Source organism: Sorex fumeus, unplaced genomic scaffold, assembly GCF_029834395.1.
Source record: "Sorex fumeus unplaced genomic scaffold, SorFum_2.1 ptg000213l, whole genome shotgun sequence".
In the NCBI taxonomy this organism is placed as follows: domain Eukaryota; kingdom Metazoa; phylum Chordata; class Mammalia; order Eulipotyphla; family Soricidae; genus Sorex; species Sorex fumeus.
In genome coordinates this window covers 530221-546810 of record NW_026606270.1, presented here as the reverse complement: position 1 = coordinate 546810, position 16590 = coordinate 530221, and positions in this window count along the sequence as shown.

The window sequence follows — 16590 nt, the reverse complement described above, 5'->3', positions numbered from 1 at the left end:
ACACACACACACAAGCACACATAGACATGCAGACACACATTGACACACCCGCACAGAGATGCACACAGACCCACATCACCATTCCTGCACCCCCAGGCCTGTCCCGTGCACACAGGCGGCCCCTCCCACCGGCTCCACCCCTCCTGGTTAGACTCGGTGTCCTTCCTTGTTCCCACAGCACCTCTCCCCCGGGCTCCTCCCCTTGGACCCTTCACCCTTGGCTCCTCCTCCTGGCCCTCCCCCTGGACCCATACCCTGGGCCGTTCCCCCTGGGCCCCTCCCCCGGGCCCCTCCCCCTGGGCCCTCCCCCTGGGCTCCTCCCCCCTGGGTTCCTCTCCCTGGGCCCCTCCCCCTGCGCCCCTCCCCCAGCAGCGTGGCAGGGTTGGGGCAGCACAAGGGCCACGTGGGACCCCGAGGGGAGTCATTCCTGAATCATCCCGGAATCCCCCCACCCCAATGATGGATCAGATCTGAGCTTCTCCGACCGTGGGGCGGGCCCAGTGGGGTCACGGAACTGAACGTGGGGGCCGTGAAACACTTGGCAAGAGCAAGAAGTTCCTGACGCACCAGGGGCGAGCACGGATGCCCGGAGAAGAACCGAATATTCCCGGCAGCGCCCACGCTGGGTCTCGGACAAGGGGGTGTCATCGCGCGTGGGGGGCATGTTCGGGCAGCCGGGGTCTCGGGCTCCCTGGCTCGGACCCGGGGTGTCATCCATGGAGGAGTTTCCCCCGACACAGGGCGAGGCTCTGGGCCTGTGCTTGGACCCGAGCAGGTCCAAGCTGCCGCTTCTGAGCATTGTCTGGTGGGGTTTGTTTGTTTTTTTATCTTCTATTAAGGTTTCTCAGTCGCACCCAGTGATGCTCCGGGGGTTCCCCACTCCCACTTTGAGCTCAGGAATTCCTCCTGCTGGTGTTGGGGGACCCTATGGGGTGCTGAGGATGAACCCTGGCGCCCCATCCATTCGTGGTACTATAGCTCTGGCACCCTGTGTGTTAATCCTGGGTCTGAGTCACAGCCGCAGCCTCAGACTGACCCCGGCCCAGCCCTCGGCTTTGAACTTGGTGTTCCCACCTGCCCGGGCCAGGGAGCGGGAAGGGGTCAGCGTGGCCTGTGTCTGGCTGTGTGGAGTTAATCCTTCCAGAGCACACTCAGTGCTTGCTTCCCTGCGTCTGTCCAGCCCCTTTAGCCAAATGCTCTTGGTGTCTGTCATTGCTTAAAGCATTTGCAAGCTCTCTGCAGGCGCCCAGGGACCTCCCCTGCTGACTCTTGGCCAACTCGTCTGGCTCAATTCTCAGGCCCAACAATACAAAAATTGTCTGACCCCCAGGCTGGAGAGATAGTGCACGCCCCCCCCTCACTTCACCAGGGGCTGATCCGTTTGATCCCCAGCTCTGCCCGTGATCCCCTGCCCACCGCCAGGAGTGTCACTGAGCACAGAGACAGGAGTCAGCCCTGAGCACTGCTGGGGATGGCTCCTCCACCCCCTTCAAGAAAAATATATATAATAGACGTTCCTACAGTGTTCCTTCCTCAAGTCTGCACAGAGGTGGAGAGAGGAAACGCCCTCTTCCGGATCCCAGCCTTGGCTGCTGTTTGGGTATGTGGTGGGGCATTTGGGGGGCTGGGGGAGGTGTGGGAAATGTGAGGGTCTCCAATGACAGAACCACCGTCTACTCCCCACACGCCCCCAACCCCAGGCTGGGGGGAAGGCGGTTGGCAGAGAGCCAGAGGCAGCTGGGGACCGAGCTGGTAAGGAGCCATGACCAGGAGTGGGGTCGCCCCACTTGTCCACTGTCTGCAGCAGAACCAGGCTGGGGGCTGGGGGACAGTGGCTGAGGGAGAGCCCCTCCTTCCGGTTCCCCAGGATCGAGGTTCCCACCCCACCAGGCGTGCTGGCACTTAGGAATGGAGACGTGATGAGCGGGCCCTCGGTCCCCTGGTCCCTCCAAGTGTCGGACTGACATGAGGACACGAAACTAGCAAAGCCACGTGGGTCCGTGACCCACACAGACCCCGAGTGTCGGCCCTGCTACCCTGGGAACCTGTTTTCTCTTTGGAGACAGTGAGGGTGCCCACGCCAGCTGGTTTACTTCTGATTTGCCACAGAAGGCCCGGTGCGCTCGTGGGAGCATAGGGACATGCCTGCATGGAGCAAGACTGTGCCCCCCCCCTCTAAAATCCACACGAGGAACCACTGTCACTGTCACTGTCACTGTTACTGTCCTCCGTTGTTTCATTTGCTCGAGCAGGCCCCACTTGTCCACTGTCTGCAGCAGGGCCAGGCTGGGGGCTGGGGGACAGCGGCTGAGGGCGAGCCCCTCCTTCCGGTTCCCTAGGATTGGGGTCCCCACTCCACCAGGCGTGCTGGCACTTAGGAGTGGAGACGTGATGAGCGGGACCTCTGTCCTCTGGTCCCTCCAAGTGTCAGACTGACATGAGGTCACGGAACTAGCAAAGCCACAGACCCCAAGTGCAACATTGTGACACTTGTTAGTGTTTGGCATATCGAATACATCATGGGTAGTTTGCCAGGCTTTGCTGTGCAGGGAGAGATACTCTCGGTAGCTTGCCGGGCTCTCCGAGAGGGGCGGAGGAATCGAACTCGGGTCGGTCGGGTCTGCCGAGCGCAAGGCAAACGCCCTACCCGCAGTGCTACCGCTCCAGCCCCAGAGGGACCACAGAGAAGGGAAAACATTCCCGATAAAGCTCCAGTTTCCGAAAGACCAGGGAATAGTATCATCCGCAGACTGTGTAGTACGAAGGAAGCTGCCCCCAGCACCCCTCAAACGAGGTGCTTCGGACTGAGCCTTCCCATAGCCGGCAGGCACTTGGCGTGCACAAGCCCAACCGGGGCCCACCCTGAGCACAGAGCCAGGACTCAGTCCTGAGTACCGCTGGGTGTGGCCCCCAAACATTGCCATCATGACCGTCATCCCTAAAGCGCGGCGGTTCAAGCAGGAGGCGGTGAGTAAGCTCAGACCTGGCTGATCTGAGAGTTCCAGCGAAAACCCACTTCCTGAGAGTGAGGGGGGGTTCTCCCCCTTACAGAACCCCCACCCCAGGGGACCAGGATGAGGGAGGCTGGGGCAGGAACCTCCAGGCTCTGCTTTGGCTGGGAAACACAAGTTGCAACAATGTATCACAGAGAAAACCCTTGACCAGGGCAGGAGGGGGGGGTCAGCCGGTTGCCAGGCAACAGAGCCCCTCAGGTGCCCCCCCCCCCCCCAGGGCAGCTCCTGCCTCAGCCACAGCGGAAGTCCCAGACCAGCAATAGGAAAGATTCCCAGTGACACGGCTTTTACGAAGGCTCAAGTGCCCTGATACAGGGATTGAATAAAGCCCAGGCAAGGAGCTGGCCGGCCCACCAGCATAGAAAACATGGGAACGCAGGCTTGGCCTTTGCCGGGTGCGCTCTCTCTCTCTCTCTCTCTCTCTCTCTCTCTCTCTCTCTCTCTCTCTCTCCTCTCTGTTCCTTGGCTTTACACCTCTTCGCTTTCCCACTCTGGAGAAGCCCATGTTCCCTCTTGAACGCGTTCTCCCTCTCTGTCTTGCCCCTCCCATCTTTCTAAGCAAGTTTCATTAAAAACCACCTTGCTTCACCAAAAAACAAAACCACAGTTAACACCACAGAGGATAAAAATTGCATCCAAATCATGATTTTCTTTAAAAAAGGAAAAAGGGACCAGAAGGGAGGGTGTTTGCGTTTCACACTACGGACCCGAGTTTGATCCTGGCATCCCAGACGGTCCCCCAAGCACCACCAGGAGAATTCCTGAGTGCGAGCCAGGGGTAACCCCTGAGCATCACCAGGTGTGACTCCCCCACATCAAAGTGGGGGGTAGTACAGAAGTACACCTGCCTTGCATGCGCTGACCCAGATTCAATCCTCAGCACCCCATATGGTCCCCCCCATGCCCCTCAGGAGTGATCCTGAGCACAAAGTAAGGAGTAAGCCCTGAGCCCTGCCCGGGGTGTAGCCCCAAAACAACAATGACAAATGGGGCAGGGGGACTGGAGCAATAGTACTAGCGACTAGGGTGCTTGCCTTGTATAGGGGTCAATCCTCAGCACCCACAAATGGTCCCCTCCACACCACTAGGAGTAGTCCTTGAGCATGACCAGATGTGATCCTCCAAAAAACAAAACTGAAAACAATAATAATAAAACGAACCCTTCATTCTAGAGGTGTCCTCACCATGTGGGATTTCTCTGCCTTGACCTTGAGAGCACTCTCTCTCTGTCTCTCTCTCTCTCTCTGTCTCTCTCTCTGTCTCTCTCTGTCTCTCTCTCTCTCTGTCTCTGTCTCTGTCTCTCTCTCTGTCTCTCTCTCTCTCTCTCTCTCCCCTCTCATATTTCCTGAATAAAACTATTTCACTTCACAAAGAAAACTGAATGGCCAATTTCCTCCATGAAGAAAAACAGTAAATCACCACCAGGGCAGGAGACAGTACAGCGGGGAGGGCAGCTGCCCTGGTTCGATCCCGGCTCCCCATATGGTCCCCTGAGCCCCGGCAGGAGCCATTCCTGAGCACGCAGCAAAGGTCACGAGGGCCAAGGAGAGGTTCCGGAAGGCGGGCCCAGGTTTTGCACGCAGAAGACCCTCCTCGGTCCCCAGACTGCCCGGTCCCGGGAGCACGGTCAGGACTGGCACCTGAGCACCGAGTCAGGAGTAACCCCAAGATCCTCTGAGCGTATAAAAAAGGGACAATAACGAATGTAATATGGTCAAGCTTAAGAAGGAAAAAAAAAGGGCCAGAGTGATAGTACAGCAGGGAGGGCGTTTGCCTTGCACGCAGCGGACCAAGGTTCAATCCTGACATGGATGAACCTGACATGGTTCCCTGAGCACTGCCAGGAGTCATTGCTGAGTGCAAAGCCAGGAGCAACCCCTGTGCATCACTGGGTGTGACCCAAAAAGAAAAAAAAAGGGAAAAAATTATGAAAATTAAGATAAAATTGGAAGAAACATGAAGAACAAATATTCAAATATTACGGGGAAAAAATTGAAAAACTGAGAGTTCCACAGATGACAGAACTGAGAAAATAGAGGGAAAGTGTAGCAGAAGAAAAGATAAGGAAGCAGTGACAGGTTAAGTATTGCATCCGAGGTCGCCCGAACCCCCGGGAGCCACTTAAGCCACTTAAGTCAGGCGGACAGACGGACAGGAAGCTTGTTTTTTTCCCTCCACACTACAGAGGGCTGAGTTTCGAACCCGTGACCCAGAACTCAGAACTGAGATCAGTTATCCCCCAAACGCCCTCCAGCAAGGCAAAGCATGCGACCTGAACCGCAATGTGCTCTCACACAAACAGTGCCCTGTCCCGGGAAGCCCCACAAGTCACAGCCACAGTCGGAAAGGGAGAGGATGACTCCTTCTGCAGTGCTCAGGCTCAGGGAGCACTTGCCCACAACTTACCAGGGATCCAGTCCGGCGCCACCACTGACCACTGCCTTGTCGCCATTGCCAGGTGGCCAACCACAAAGCCCGGGGGCTGGCAGGGAGTCGAGTGAGCACAGATGGACCTAGACAAGCTTGGTGACCTCTGCTTGGCCCAACACAATACAGTTTGGGGTCTACTTGCCAACTCAATTGAATTGAAGTCAGTTGAATCTTTTTTTTTCTGCTTTTTGGGTCACCCCGGTGATGCTCAGGGGTTACTCCTGGCTCAGCACTCAGGAATCACTCCTGTCAGTGCTCAGGGATGCTGGGAATCGAACCCAGGTTGGCTGCTTGCAAGGCAAATGCCCTCTCCACTGTGCTATCGCTCCGGTCCCCAATTCAACTGAATCTTTCCTCACTCAGTATCATTTCAGTCTTTTGAAGGCGGGGTATAACATAAGGAGACCCAAATACAAGATGTAAAATCACTGAATAGAACAAAAACTGAAATACAGATTTCAAGAACGCTTTGGAGTGAAAGGGCATAAACACAGAAAAAAAATTGTAATTATCTTTTAATGAAACAAGTGTAATGTGAATATTAAAGCCAGACTAAGAAAACACAAAGTAGACGTTTCTTTCTTTTTTTTCCCTTTTCTTTTAGTTACTTATCTGTGGTTTGGCTTTGTTTGTTTGGTGACACCAGCTGTGCTCAGATCTCCTGGCTCTGTGCTTAGGAATTGCTGCTGGTTGGGCTTACCAGGGGCCTAACGGGGCAGGGGTTGAGCCAGGGTTGGCCACGTGCAAGGCAAGCACAAAATAGCACCCTTACACTACAAAAGACTAGAAAATAGAACCAGAAACACGATGAGAGAGAAACACATCACAACCGGGAGAGTTTTATTCCAGAAATGCTAAGCTAGTTCATGGTTGAATGGTTTATTAAGGCAATTTATCATATTACTAGATCAGAGCTGATCAGTTATCTGGGTCTTTTATTTTTTTATTTAATCACTTAATCACTTAACTTCCCGTTAGTCGTCGATTTGCTCGAGCGGGTGCCAGTAACGTCTCCATTTGTCCCTGTCGCGTGCTAGTGTAGCCCAATGGCATCTGTTCGCTCCGGGAACATGAAGGGCCTCAAACCGAACGTTCATGATCTTGACGAAGAAGTCTGACCATCTGGTAGGTGGGCGGCCACGCGGTCTTTTGACATCCCGTGGAATCCAATCAGTAACAGCTCTAGTCCAACGGTCGTCTTTAAATCTCATTACGTGACCAGCCCATCTGATTTTCGACACCTTGGCAAATGAGACAGCGTCCCTGATCCTTGATCGTCGACGGATGTCAGAACTCCGGATTCGTTCTCTCATTTGAGTGAAACGTGATATTCCAAGCATAGCTCTTTCTATTCTTCTTTGGGAGACCTGAATAGCGTTCTCATCCTGTTTGCGTAGGGCCCAGGTCTCTGAGGCATATGTTAATGCAGGAAGAACAGTGGAATCAAAGAGATGTGCCCGGAGCCGGAGGTTCTTCGTCCTCTTAGCTATTTCTTCGACGTTCTTGAAGGCGTTCCAAGCCGCTCTCTTCCTTCCTCCTGCGCAGCTCGGGTGCCAGGTCATTTGTCATGTTGACCTCTCGACCTAGGTACACATAGCTGTTGCATTCGGAGATGGTCGTTCCGTTGAGAGCGAATGGGGCGTCAGGAACGAGGCTGTTTCTCATAAACATTGTCTTCGTAAGATTCAGCTGTAGTCCGACCTTTCCACACTCATGCTCGAAGTCGGCCAGCATTTGTGCCGCTTGGCTGATGTTTGGTGTTATTAAAACAATGTCATCAGCAAAGCGGAGGTGGTGTAGTTGCCGACCATCTATCTTCACTCCCATTCCTTCCCATTCCAGTCGTCGCATGATGTTCTCGAGGGTGGCACTGAAGAGTTTCGGTGAAATGGTATCACCCTGCCGCACCCCTCTCTTGACATCAACGATCACTTCTTTGTAGAATGGTGAGATCCTAGTAGTGAATCCGCAATACAGCTCACGGAGGATCCTGATGTATTGGGCTTGAATGCCCTGATTGGCTAGGGCTTCAATGACCGCTTCCGTCTCAACAGAATCAAAGGCCTTCTTTAAATCAATGAACGTTAAGCAGAGCGGCATCTTGAACTCCCGAGAAACCTCAATGAGCTTGGTTACCGTGTGGATGTGGTCGATGGTGCTGAATCCTTTGCGGAACCCTGCTTGCTCACATGGTTATCCTTCATCATTTTTTTATTTATTTTATTATTATTATTATTTTCTTTTGCTTTTAGGGCCGGAGCGATAGCACAGCAGTAGAGCGTTTGCCTTGCACGCAGCCAACATGGCCAACCCGAATTCGATTCCTCCGCCCCTCTCGGAGAGCCTGGCAAGCTGCCAAGAGTATCTCGCCCGCACGGCAGAGCCTGGCAAGCTCCCCGTGACGTATTCGATATGCCAAACACAGTAACAACAAAGTCTCCAGTGGAGACGTTACTGGGCCCTCTCGAGCAAATCGATGATCAACGGGAGGGCCTTTACTTTACTTTACTTTGCATTTTGGGGTCACACCTGGCGATGCACAGGGGTTACTCCTGGCTCTGCACTCAGGAATTACTCCTGGCGGTGCTCAGGGGACCATATGGGATGCTGGGAATCGAACCCGGGTTGGCCATGTGCAAGGCAAATGCCCTACCAGCTGTGCTATTGCTCCAGCCCCTATCTGGGTCTTTTTTAGGTTCTAAAAAAGACAATGAGAACAGTCAGGATCCATTTCGTGTGTGTGTGTGAGTGTCCACACCAGCAGTGGTCAGTGCGGGGGAGGAGTATGGGGACCAGGCCAGCAGTGGTCAGGGGACCAGGCAGTGGCAGGGACAGAACCCAAGTTCTCACATAGACAAGACACGTGCTTTACCCCTTGGGCTACAGCTTGGACCCTCAAGGTATTCGTGTGTATCCAGTGATGTTCAAAGGGACCACAAGATGCTGGGGACCCAGTTCAGGGCTCCGGAATGCAAGGCATGCACTCCAACTCTTCGAGCTATCTCCCGGGCTCCCGAAACTCACTGTATCACTGTATCACTGTCATCCCATTATTCGTCAATTTACTCGAGCGAGCGCCAGTAACTTCTCTGTTCCTCCCAGTCCTAAAATTTTAGCAGCCTCTTCTTACTCATCTTTCCCAACGATTGGTGGCTCTTTCAGGGTCAGGGGAATGAGATCTGTTGTTACTATTTTTGGCATATTGAATATGCCACGGGGCGCTTGCCAGGCTCTGCCCGTGTGGGTGGGATACTCTCGGTAGCTTGCCAGGCTCTCCGATATATATATATATATATATATATATATATATATATAAAACCTACCAACTGCCCCTGGCACCATGTAATCCCATCAACAGCCAAGACCCAGAGACCATAAAACCCAGCACCCAGAAGAGAACAGCACAGAGTCTCCTGCCTCCGCACCTGGCTGTCCTTACCGGGGCCCCTCGGAGGAGGGTGGGTTGAGTTTCCCTCCCCATCCCGAGCAGAGCCCCAGCAGCTGAAGACCTCTGGTTCCAGCCACAGCCATGCTTAAGACCACTCTCCACACGTTCAGAAGAGCCTCACGCATGAAGGAACCAGCAGAGGAACTCAGGTGTGCGGGACTCGGGGCGTAGATCTTCGAGCCTGCTCGGATCGGGACTGGGCCTCCTCCACCCAGATCCCCCATCTTCCAGTATGTAGGCGTTACACCCACCAACTGGCCCCCTGGCACCGTGTAATCCCACCAACGGCCAAGACCCAAAGACAATAAAACCCAGCTCCCGGAAGCATGCGGCCACATTTGCAGCCACACAACATCTTATTATCTCATTCTTACTTTGGACAACCTGGCAGGCTACCGAATGTACCTGCCCACATGGCAGAGTCTGGCAAACTCCCCATGGCGTACCCAATATGCCAAATACCAGTAACAATGATGTGTCTCATTCTCCTAACCCTGGAAGAGCCTTGAATGTGGCACTTTTTAAAATCTCAGGGCTAGGATGAAGGAGATGTTACTGGGGCCTGCTTGAGGCAATCGACGAACAACAGGATGATCGTGATGGCGATCGTGAAACAGACATTCGCATATTTGAGGGCACCCTGCTTATGTGAGAGTCCCTGGGATATTTTCACTAAAAGTCCAACATATCCAACATAAAATGTCCACTCTCCTCTCTTTCATTCAACATGGAACTGGATATTAGATTGGGCCAGAAGGACTGGTCAGTACACCTGGATAGTTGAGAGGAGGAGAGCCTTCAAATGTGAACAGACGGGAGGTAGAGAGATAGCACAGTGGGGAGAGTATTTGGCCTGCTCATGGTCAACCTGGGTTCGATTCCTGGTACCCAGAGGGTGCCCTGAGCAGCACCAGGAGAGATACCCAAGCACAGAGACAGGAGTAAGCCCTGGGCATCGGTAGGTGTGGCTGAAAAGCAAACAAACAAAAAGAAGTGAATACACGAAGGAAACATGCCAGTACTTTGCAGAGGAAGTAAGTCCACATGCAAGAAACCAGGATCCAAGGATGCCTTTGGACTTTAAGCCAGATTGTCTTCACCGGGGTACCTCAAACAGGGCAGGCATCATCCCTCCACCTGCCCCCTAAAAACCCCAGTGGCCACCAACCTCCAGAACCCAATGAGAAGTGGAGGTACGCGGGTTCAGTGATGGCAAACTCCAGACCTCAAGGGATAGGGGATGGGCTGGTCCCTCTCATCCCCTGTCCCCATGGGACCCTGGAGGTCACATCCATAAACTACCTCTGGCCGCTACTTAAGTTCCTTAATTAACGGCCATGATCCAGAGACACACAAAAGAATCTCTGAACGAAGCAGCTCGCTGCAGAGATTTCTCCAGACCCTAATTATCTAAAATTTTAGAATTTCAGGAGCACGCAGCCACTCTTGTGGTTGCATGACATCTTATTCTATTCATTACAAGCAATACAGAGTGTATGGCAGAGATTGTCTGCCATAAAGGCAGGGGGGCGGGTGGGATCGGGGGAGATACTGGGGACCGTGGTGGTGGGGAAGATGTGCACTGGTGGAGGGTTGGGTGATCGATCATTATACAACTGAAGCTCAAATAGGAAAGCTTTGTAACTGTATCTCACAGTGATTAAAATAATAATTAAAATAAATAAATTAACATTCTACATTTAAAAAAAAATTAATATGGAGTTCATGCCCAGTTCAATCAGCTTAATCACAGTGACAGTGACTCCTACATTTAAAAAGGAAGATGTAAAAATAAATCAGGATCATTTGGTAAGGTCGCAAGATACAAGATGACCCAGCACTGATCAGTTGTGTTCCTTTCTCTCAATAGTCACTAATTAGAATATACAGTGAGGGGAAATGGTCCATCTGCCATAGTAAAATTAAGGCTGTAGACCTAGGAATAAATTGAACGAAAGATAGTCAAGAGAACTTGAAATCAACAGGAAAGGACAGACAGCCCAGGGAATCAAGGGGCAAAGCGGACCCCTATCTGGACCGAAAGCTGGTCTCTGAGACGCTGAGACCCTAGGTTCAATGTTGCCACAGTGAAAGTGTCAATGGCTTTTTCAGCAGGCTTGCTAATTTTGTAATAGACAAAGGCAAGTGAAGGTATTCAGGAAATTTCTGCAAGAGATGGTAAGGCCAGGAGCCATCTCTCCCAGACACCAAGCCGTCTTATAAGGCTCCGATATACAAAACGCCTGGGCCTCAAAGCCACGCATAGATCAGCAGGACAAAAATAAAATCCTGGGAATTGTTTTGACTTGTCTCTAAGGGCTTAGGAGACTGCTCAAGGGTCCGAGTGCATACTTTGCCAGTGAGACCCCACCCCAATTCACGCCCCAGCCCTGCATGGTATCCCAGGCATCTCTGAGCACTGAGCTGGAAATAGTCCCTGAGCACCACCAGGTAAATCCCCCCCCAGGACAATAAGGTAAAATGCCTTGAAAGGGGCTGGAGCAATAGCACATAGGGTAGGGCATTCGCCTTGCATGCGGTCGACCAGGGTTCGATACCCAGCATCCCATATGATCCCCCAAGTGATTCCTGTGTGCAGAGCCAGGAGTAACTCCCGAGCACTGCCAGGGGTGATTTCTGAGTGCAGAACCAGGAGTAACCCCTGTGTATCGCCAGCTGTGACCCAAAAAGCAAAAAAAAAAAAAATGCCTTGAAAGACTTCACAGTAGCATCGTGCATATTATAATCTACTGCAGACCTTTATAATTACAGAAATAATTATTATTGTTATCAGTTTCTCAACTTTGGGCTCTAAAATGGGTTGGACTTTTTGCTTGGGGGCCACGCCCAGCGATGCTCGGGGCTTACTCCTGGCTCTGCACACAGGAATCACTTGGGGGACCATATGGGATGTCAAGAATCGAAACCGGGTTGGCAACATGCCAAGCAAATGCCCCACCTGCTGTACTATCTCTCCGGCCCCTCTAAAGAGGGTTGGGAACAGTGACAGGATGGTGCTCCAAGATCTGGGAGGCAGGAGACAGGGCCACAGGAAGGAGAAACCCAAGTGCACGGAAAACTTCTGGACACCATTTTATCACCTTTTTAGGGAGTACATGCCTGACGGTGCTCGGGGCCCCAGGGAGCAAACCCAGGCCGGCCCGATACGAGGCCCCCATCCCATCTTCACATTCGTCCCCTCTCAGTTTTTGATTCTCCCAAGAGTGAGGGTGACGGGCTGCGTCTGGGTCACGTTGAGACCACTGGCTTTGGTGGACAGCCAGAGTGGGGGCGATCATTCCCCCACGGGGGATCAGGATGTGGAGTGAGAAGTTTGGAAGATGGGGCAGGAAGGACCCACGCCCGTCCTGCAGAGGAGGGAAGGAATGTCTAGAGCAGGACGAGGATCAACGAGAATGCAGGCCCTCGGGGCTGGAGCGATAGCACAGCGGGGAGGACGTTTGCCTTGCACGCGGAGGACCCAGGTTCGATTCCCAGCATCCCATAGGGCCCCCCCCCCCCAAGCACTGCCAGGAGTAATTCCTGTGTGCAGAGCCAGGAGTAACTCCTGTGCATCGCTGGGTGTGACCCAAAAAGAAAAAAAGAAAAAAAAGAATGGTGGTCTGGGGCCTTCTGCCTTTCCCCGCTGGGTCCCCAAAGGCAGGAGGGAGTGGCCGCTCTCCACTGGGCCGGCCGGCTTGGGGGCAGCAGGAAACCAGCTTTCAGTCAGAGGCCTCCTCCTCCCCTTTTGGGGGAACAGCCCCCAAAACCCCACCCCCGCCTCAGCAAAGCCAGGAGGAGAAAGTCTGTTTTTCCAAGATGCAAAACACAGCCTGGATGGAATAAAACACGCCGAGGGCGGGAGGCGGTGGCCCTGCACAGCGGGTTGGTGAATGCTGGAACATTCCTCTCTGCCCGCAGAAGTGAAAAGTCCGTTAGATCCTGGCACGCACAGGTGGTGGCGGCTGGGAAGGCAGCCAAGCCAGGCTGCAGGAGACGCCTGTGTTTTCCAGAGGGAGGGCCGGGAGGTGGCCGGGCTATGCTGGAACCACGGGACCTGGGTTCAAACCCCAGCCCTGCCCTTCACTGTGGGCCTCTGGCCCTGTCCTTTGGCCTCTCTGGACCTGGGTTTTCTTATGACCACAGTGTCACGGTGTCCGGCTCTGCTCTCTCCCCAGGCCAGGCCTCATTTCACCCCAAAACTTCGCGTGGGAAGAGGCAGGTTTAGCTCTGACAGCGGCAGGCCAGGACTGGGCTTGCTCTGGCCGGGGCCCGAGAATGGAGGGGTGGACCCGTGCACTCAGCAGGACGGAGACCTGGACAGGGCCAGTGACCGCTGGCTGGCTTAGCAGCTGCAGACGCACAATCCTGGTAGGCGCAGTGAAAGCGTGGGTGACTCAGGCCGGCTTGTTCAAGGTCACCGCAGACCTCTCCCTCGCCCTTGGGGACGTACGGAGGAGGCTCTGACCAGGCACATCTGGAGCAGGCAGAGAGACGGGGCTGGTCACTGCGCAGAGACCCTGGAAGGCTGCCAGGGCTCTGAGCTCAGTGTGGCCAGACCCCACAATCGAACGAGTTGCATCCTCTTGCTGTTTCGAAGACCAGAGGGTCAACTTTGGTTTTTCTGGGCAGGAGTCCCTGGCTGTTCCGAAGGCTGTTCCGGGGGCTGACGGGGGGCTGCCATCTGCCACCCCCTCACGCGCTAGTAGCCACACCACTGGCCTCCCAGCTCCATCTTCCTGCGTCTCCCCACGTGCCCTTCCCCCTCCACCTCTGGGAATGAGCGGGGGGCGGGGGGGTCCTGAGCCCAGCTGGATCCTCCGTCTCTCTTGCTTTTTTTTTCTTTTTTGGGGTCACACCTGGCGATGCTCAGGGGTTACTCCTGGCTCTGCACTAAGGAATCACTCCTGGCGGTGCTCGGGGGACCATATGGGATGCTGGGAATTGAACCCGGGTTGGTCACGTGCAAGGCAAACACCCTACCCGCTGTGCTATGGCTCCAGCCCCTCAAACCCTTGCTTTAACCACAATGACTGAGACTTCACCACATAAGGGAACCGTTGTCGTCGGCAGCGGCTCCAGGGATAAGAATCTGCAATCAAGGAAAGCTGTCAATCAGCTCTGTGCCGTTGGGTCACACATGACTGTGCCCCGTCCTCACTATAAAATGACAGTAGATAAGCGATTGGGCTTGTCACTGTCACTGTCATCCTGTTGTTCATCCATTTACTTGAACGGGCGCCAGTAAGCTTTCCATTCGTCCCAGCCCTGAGATTTTAGCAGCCTCTCCTTACTCGTCCTTCCAAACGCTGCTGCATTGGAGGCTCTCTCAGGGCGAGGGGAATGAGACCCGCTATTGTTACTGTTTTTGGCATATTGAATAGGCCACGGGAGCGTTCCAGGCTCTGCCGTGGTTGTAGGGGATTAAACACATTTACCACACAAAGCCCTTAACGCGCGTGGGAGAGCTCGTGCTAGCCTCTACCCGGAGCTGAATTTCCTTCTCTGTCCGCCCCTCACGGTCTTCCCAGCCCTGCCCCGGGGATGAGCCCAGAGCAGGGCTGCTTCAGGAGTGTGTGCTGTCTCCGGCCCTGGCCGGCCTGGAGACCCCCTCTCTGAACTCCTCCGCAAAGTTCGAACCTGCGAGGAAAGGCACGTCCCGTGGGGGGTGGGGGGGTGAGGCAGTGGTCAGCAACGGCTGCAGCTGACCTGTCTGTGAGTCACTGGATTTCTCAAGAGGATGTTGCTGGTCTTGACACGATGAAGCAGCAGAGGGTGGAGATAAGGTGGAGAAGCAGTGATCTGTCAAAGCCCAAGGGCTGGGGCTGACCTCCCTGGAACTTTCCAGACTATGAAAGCACCTAGCACCTGCCAGGAAAACAGCTGAGCCTGGCCAGCGCTCAGAGCTTGGTGTGTCCAGCCGTGAAGTCAGTGCCCGGAGCTGCCCTCAAGTGCCCAGAACTAGCCTGAGGGGGGGCAGCTCTCTCCCCCCCCCCACGCTGCCCCTCGAGGTACATGCCAGCACCACAACCACGTGTGAGACCCCCCAAAACACGGGGCAGTGAACGCCACGCCCAAGCATGTCTTGAACCCGTGTTCACATCCGCAGAAAGGAGGGGTGGGGGAAGATCAGTGGAGGAGCCTGTGGTGGCCGCAGCCCCAAGAATCCACTAAGAAGGGGGTGCGCGTTTGTTGGGGGCAACTGCGGGGCCAGTGATGGGGACAGTCCACTGGGAGGGGCTGGAGGCCAGCCCAGCTGGAACCCGCGTCCAGGGGCCTCCCCAGGACTCTCTCTCCAGCCTTGGGGGACTAAAGATCGACACGGTGCGGGCAGAGGTGCAGAGATGGGGTCCGGAGACTTGGTGAGGCAGACCCCCAGGAGAGGGGACAGTCGGGACCAGGGGTCAGAGGTCAGGGGAAGTGGTCGGCGGCAGGAAGGGGCCAGCATGGCGCCAGTGCTGGCTTCTCCCGCGGGGTCATGGGGTGCCACGCTGTGGTCAGTTCAACTCAGAGGCGAGGAGAGAAATGACGGGTTTGCTCTGCCAGTCTCGGTCTTTAAACACGAGGTTGGAGGTGAGGGGACAATTAAGTCAAAAAAGAATCTCGCCCACACAAGTGGCCACTTTGCTGGACCACCCCCCCCCCCGGCTTTGTTTACACAGATGAGAGTCATTAGAGCCTGCTTGGAGCCAGCAAAACGGGGGTTCCCCTCAGCGAGAGCTGCGCGTGCGGTCCCTGGCATGGGCATGGAGGAACGGGCCTCTGGTGTTTGTCAGACCTGACAGTTCTCCCGCCCCAGGGAGGAGAGGGGGGGGGGGCGGCGTTGAAGCTGCCACCTCTGACTTCCAGCCCAGGAGTGCCCTGAGGCTGGAGAAAGGGGGTGCTGCCTGGAGGAGCCCGGGGGCCCTGCAGGAGGCGGTGAGCATTGAAGGTGCCGCCCACTCCATAGGACTGGGACCCTGAGTCCAGCCAGGTAATGCCCTCGAAGTGGGGGTCGGGGGGGGGTGCCTGGTCCAGCTTCGGTGGTCCAGTCGCTCAGTGAAGCACAGGCCCAGGGCCGGGATGGCATTGTGCAATGTTGCCTGCATGGAAAGGACGTGTCCCAGCTGGGGGCCGTGAGCCCAGCGCTGCCTCCGATAACAAAAAGACCCCAGGGCTGAACAGGGCTGAACAGCGGCTCCGTGAACGAGTTTCCAGCTATGGCAGGAGTGTCTGGAGGAGTATCAGCCTGCTGCGAGCCAGGCTGCAGAGCACGGATTCATCTGCCCCAACTCTGTCCTCGACTCACCCGCTCCTGGCGGCATCTGTCTGTCTGCCTGCCTGCCTGCCTGCCTGCCTGTGTGTCTGTCTGGGCCTCACACTCTTGTTCTCTCTGTCCCTCTCTCCCTCGTTCTGTTTCTTTGGGGGATTCAGGGAGCAGACGGGGAGATTGCGGAAATGGCCGGGCACATGGGAAGTGTGCCTGAAAGTGCTGCTGTTGGCGGCCGTGAGGAAGGAGCCGCTCGCTAAGGCCAGCAGAGAGGGCGGGAGGGTGGGCGCAGTAGCCGTCCTCGCCCCACAGGCACCCCGCTGTGGGGGTCGTCAGTGCTGTCTGTGCCCGGGTGAGGACCATAGTTTGACCCTCAGCTGCTGCGGGGACCAGCCTGGCCACACAGCACCTGGGACCCCGGAGATGCTCCATCGGCCTTCCTGTGGCCT